At 41.8% G+C, this 5,726-nt stretch overlaps 1 protein-coding gene and 1 long non-coding RNA gene across 2 annotated transcripts in view; one reads left to right on the top strand and one right to left on the bottom strand.

Moving 5' to 3' along the window:
* The window catches only part of LOC123960356 (scavenger receptor cysteine-rich type 1 protein M130-like), a 549,618-nt gene that overhangs the window by 39,745 nt on the left and 504,147 nt on the right, over window positions 1-5,726 (bottom strand). The window lies entirely within an intron of this gene.
* Window positions 1,942-3,971, top strand: LOC123960238. Its single transcript, XR_006822486.1, has 2 exons — window positions 1,942-3,128; window positions 3,710-3,971. It is a non-coding gene; the product is annotated as an uncharacterized LOC123960238 (long non-coding RNA).

Here is a 5,726-nt window from a genome sequence, read left to right as displayed (position 1 = left end):
CTCTGGAGTTGACAAATTCCCTTGATTTTTCATTAGCGGATGTGGTAAGATTGCCACCTATCAACAATTAGGTAGAATTAAAAGAAAAATAAACAAATAAGTAATAATAAAAATAATTTACAATAAAGAAATATAAAAGAGTTGTCACTATGCGGAAAAAGGACATTAAAACGTTGAAAGTAACTACTCCGGTTGATGTAGTGCAAAAAAATAATCCTCTAGTTGATGGTATTGTAAAGTTATCTGAAAAATGGCATAAGCGTTGGCCTAATATTGAACAACCATGGCCTGTGGAAGAGACTCTTAACCCAGGTGTACTTAAAATAATGCAAGTACTTGTGTCCACATATAAGTCGGATCAAAATAAGGGAAAAAAGGGGGAACGACGTAAAGAAAAGAGACGAAGAGAGCTGGGTGTTCTTAAGTTGTTCGAACATGAAGGTCAAAAACTGATGAAAGAGACACAAGAAAAAAGGGACAGAGGTGTAGAGAAAATGGCAAAAGAGGCAAAGATAACAGAAAAATTAATGGCAGAAGTCAACACACCCTTCTCACATACGGATTCAGCAAGAAGACCTCCACCTTACGAGGAGGAAGCGGAGTTTAAGGACGTCTATCCTCAGCTTCCAGTGATCATTCAGGAGGGTGATTATTGCATCAGAGATGAAGAGGAACGAATCATAGAGAGAGGACAAGCAGAAACAGCTATAAAGATGAAACCAAGCTCCAAAAGTAAGAAGAAAATGACACGTTTGGGAAACTAAGGGTAGAGCGAGGCTTAGGAGAATGGAAGATGATGATGATGAACAGAGTGATGTAGAAGAGATCATGGGTGGATATGATCCTGTGATCAGACGGAGGCTGGCCAGAGCGGAAAGAAGGGGTGATGAAAGTTGGAAAAAGAAGGATACAGGAGATCAGATCTCTGATGAAAGTGAAGATGGAGACAGCGATGAAGAGTGGGAGATTAAAGGTGCTTCATGTTCAAGAGGATTTTATCCTCCAATGACTACTGAAGAAATAGAAAAAGACATGGATCGATGCATATCATGCTTGGAGAAGTCGACTTATCCAGAAGAAATAAGAGAATTGGAAGAACATCTCGAGAAGCTGACAGTAATGAGGGAGAAACTGAGGAAAAAAGGGTCCCAAACATTGGAGAAGAAGTATGCATTACGCCCAAGGAAAGGGAGCACAAGAAGATGCTGCCAGTGATAATCCGAGGACAGACTCTGGAGTATAAGCCTTTGCAGAATAATGTTTAGGGATATAGGGTCTAGGCAGGGAAAGGTCCGTTGGAGGGTCCGATGGGTTGACCAGCCTGAATTCGGACATTGTTTTGATTTGTTTCATTTCCTGAGGTTTTCACATGTATTGGCTAAACCATATCTCTGCATAGACTGATAAAGATGTCTTTTATTAATCAAACTGGAGTACCATGCGGGGCCACCTAAGGCAGAGGGGCCGTGAGAAAATTTTCCTGTCTAGATTGTCTTGGAGGGCATTTTGGAATGAAGGCTGACGGACAGGTTTTTCGTTCTCACACTCCATAAAGTTGATATGTTGTTAAAAATAATATCAGAAGCATGTGTTGGAGAAATTGTTATCTTTTTGTTTTTCGAGACTCAATTAAGTCTCGCAGGGGGAAATATGTGGTGTATAACATATGTGCATTTGACCATTACAGTTTAAAATAACACTCTAGCAGCTGCAAAGAGGATTAGTGACCTTTTAAGGGGAGAGTAGAGGTCAGTGTTTATGTAGGTACTGAACCCTTCTATGGTGTCTAACAGATGTTTACACTTATCCTATAGGACTGTGCTCTTATATGGATTGGAGCCTTAGTTTGCAGACTCAGACTCTTATATGGTATCTAACAGATACCTAAACATGTCCTATATAAGCTGTGTTTGATGTACAGAGAGACAGAGTGGCCATCGGGCTGGGTCTCTCTCCAAGCTGCTGCAGAGCTTGTAATTGATGCTGAACTCCTTGATGTAATAAACTTTTATGATCAAGAACAGTGTCAAGCGGATTTCACACATCATCGCAGCATTATTGTTCGGTCACCACACCGGCCTTCAGTCCAGCTCTGCCACTTGAGGCTCCAGGCCTCCTGCCCCTCCTTTGTGTTTCCCCTTTTCTATCTCACCTCTACCAAGTAGGCTGTGTGTCCCTGTGGAATGAAGACCCGCCTACTTCCTGGTTTCTGGGGCGCTGACTTCAGTCCCACCCATTGGTTCCCTCTGTTCCCGCTCAACCAATGGCTGGTCACCACATTGATTACCTCCTGCTCATAAGGAGAGTCCACCTGTTGCTCGAGGCAGTCTTGTGTGCCGCTGGTATTGACTGTGTACTTTGCTTGTTAGCTGTACTTTGTGTGTAGTGGAGAAATTCACTTAGTATTTTTGTTTAATATTGAGTTAGTTTAGTGGGTGCTGTGCTCTTTGTGTTCTTTTGTAGCAAGAATTAACCCTGTTTAAATATATAGAGAGGTACAGGCCTCCTTTTGAGGACCTCTTTATTTTAACTTGGTTTGTTATTTTCGCAGCACCCTCGTCCACCCTCCTTTTGTTTATCGTTACCTGTCTGCATCTCCGTGTTACCAATAAAAGTTACCTTTTTAAGATCTATACCAGTTTTGCCTATATGTTTATGGCCCCCACTCCCCTAGACCAACAGGGGGTCGTAACAATCGGTCACCTGTCTGGCCTCAGGCGAGCCCCCGTTCTCTCGGTCGTCCACCGGGACGGCTTCCTGAACGCTGTTGCCCCCCTGATCTGCCCGGCCGGTTTCCCCTCCTGAAATGCGTTGTCTCCATTACCCTCCTGGCCTGCTCGGACGACCTCCTGTTCGGCCTCCCGAACTGTTCTGCTCCTCTGCTCTGCCCTGCATGTTAGGCCAAGCGCCTTACCTGCCCTATTTCCTGGGCCTGATCTGCCTGTTGGGTGGTTCCTCCAGACTGTTTTGCTCCCTAACCCTGCGCTACCTGTTTAGTTTTCCTCCTGGACCTTATGACTCCCCCTCCTCCGCCACCCGCCTGAGAATTCCCTGTCTACTCACTGGCCTGTCTGGATTTTGATTTCGGTTTTCCTGGCCAGACAAAGAAAGCATGTGCAGCAGAAACGGTAAGTTTCCTCCTGCATATGTGTGAATGTTTAAAGGCCGAATCAGAAGAATGTTTATGTGATCAATGTAACTGTGCCAAGTTTAGCGTGCTAGTTTGGTAGCTGGCAGGTCCGTTGTGGGGAAGAATTGTTCAGTTACAGTCTTTTGCTGTGTCGTGATACAGATGAGACGCTGCAGGATCCTGAGCAGGACTTCCCACGGACCGTTCAAAACCAGAATAAAAGACAAGAGGAGAAATTAAAGCCGTTCAATTGTTAAGATGTGTAAAATAGGTTGAGACTAGGTTAAATTTAAAATAAAGTGCATTTTAAAAAAGCTCGTATTTGTTCAAATGCAGCCTTGAGTTTACTTAAATTAAGAATGTATTATTAGAATAGTTATTATTTATTATCCCTCCAGTTTGATGTGAAAACTGACAGTAAATATTGTTGATATATTATTTGATTTGAAAGTCATTTGTTGACTAAAAACGTGTTGATACAACTACGTTACGGTCCTGAATGATAACGCGAGTTACGATGTTCCGGAAACTCTCTCTAACTGGACCTCTTTGAATTTTAATTGAATACCCCTGGTGTAGATCGACCAATACCTTCCCAGTTGAAAAAGAGACATTACCCAGGTACCGTTTGGTTTGAAGCGTTCTGGAGTCTTTCATGAGACATGTGTTCAGACAGTCCTCTGAGACGGTGCAGGGCAGCGATGTTGGAGCTCCTCCCACTCATCATCTCTCACCTCTGAAACAAAATGTTATACTTCATGATCCACAGCATTAATTGTAGATGTTCCTTGTGCTTATTGGCTGATTTATTTATTAAAATGTTTGTTGTATTTCTGACAAAGTAGCTGCTCAGTGAGGGTTTTCTGTAGTATTAAACCACACTTAATGTAAAACATGAATCAATATAGGCCTAGTTTTGGTTAAACAAATACAGGAATTTATTAAAGTCCGCATCAATCACTTCTGGTAAATAGCCTCTAGAGGGGGGAACTTGGACTGTGCTTAAGTTCTTGACGCCAACTTGATGTCTACACGAGCTGCAGGCGACTGCATGGGCGGGATATAAAAACCCTGGAGTCAAGTCGGGCACGTTTTACCTGCGTGAGCTGTAAGTTTATAACAATGGCTGATTTTGCAAGTCAAACTGAAACAAAAGCTTTTATTGCCAAGTAGTCTTTACACATACAAGGAATTTGATTCGGAGATAAGGTTCTACACGTAGACAAAAATACAGTTGACACAAATAAATGGATTAAAACCCCGGCTGCCTTTCTGTGATGTCCACGTGGATTCTCTCCGGGTCCAAAGACATGCAGGCTAGGTTAACTGATAATTGAATAGGCAGTATGAGTGACTGCTTGTTTGTCTATGTGTGGCCCTGCGATGGACTGGCGACCTGTCCAGGGTGGTGAGAGGTTTTGGTCCTGATGGACCGCAACCTCCTGTTTGTTTTTAATTACAAACTTGATTTTTGATTGGAGTGAGAGAAATATGCTCTCAAATCTAAAAAGACACAAAAATACCTTCATACGAGCAAAAGGTGGTTCCAACTTTGTGCAGCCAGAGTAAAGCAACTGCAATCGCCATCATACTGCAAAATATTACAAACACAGGATTAAAAAGACACCTTGTTATTAAAGCAGTATAGCACCGAGCCCCTCCTCTCACAAATATGTGATGTAATATAATTACGTTAAGATGTGCAGTATCTCCCTCACATCCACGTTAAATACTCGTCATTAGAAACTGAAATGAGTCTCCGAGTCTTTATGGTACGGTGTTGCCTCTGGGCAGCATACTCATTTCTGGCCTAGTACGCCTCCACCAAACATCCCAGAATATGATGCTTTACTTTAAGAGTTGCAGGGCCTTAAGGAAACCAATAGCAGTGTTAAAATTTGTGAAAATGTATGAATCCTTTTACTGCTGCCTTTGACACTAGGTTCAGCTGCACTGAACTGCCCTCAAAACATATTTTTATGCAATTTTTTGACCTGCAAAAATGATATTCTCAATAACAGTTTCATTATTAATTGATTCATGTCATTTAATTTATAATTATGTGATGGAAAATAGTTAAAATGCAAATGTTGCCTTGAAGCAACAAACCCACAAACGAGCATTTTTTTTTTCCTTACTCATACTGAAATTGAATCCAAGTCCTTTGCAGCTTAGATGGCATCTAAAAATTGAGGATACACTGCAGTGTTGTTGAAATCTTCATTACATATATATGAAAAACCAAAACTGTCCAACAGAGATCAGTTTGTACAACACAGTCTCACTCCCTACTCGTCAAATGTCTGACGCATGGTCAAGGCCCTTTGTCGTCGCTTTTTAAAGACTTGGGTAGCCCTTTTGCATCAATTATTGACGTTTAGGGATCCACAGTCAAGTTAGCAACGCTTAGCAACAATAAATATGCAATATCCGGTTACACTTTCAAGATAAAACGTAACGTTTCGATACATTGCCATGTTGAAACGCGCATAATTAAAGTCGTGAAACGTTGCAGTTTCGTTAGGTTTAGGCACAGAAAGTACTTGGTTGGGTTTAGGCAACAAAACTACTTGGTTAAGGTTAGGAAAAGATCATG

Source organism: Micropterus dolomieu, linkage group LG21 (genome assembly GCF_021292245.1).
Source record: "Micropterus dolomieu isolate WLL.071019.BEF.003 ecotype Adirondacks linkage group LG21, ASM2129224v1, whole genome shotgun sequence".
Taxonomy (NCBI): Eukaryota; Metazoa; Chordata; class Actinopteri; order Centrarchiformes; family Centrarchidae; genus Micropterus; species Micropterus dolomieu.
This window is presented reverse-complemented; position numbering and strand designations above follow the sequence as displayed.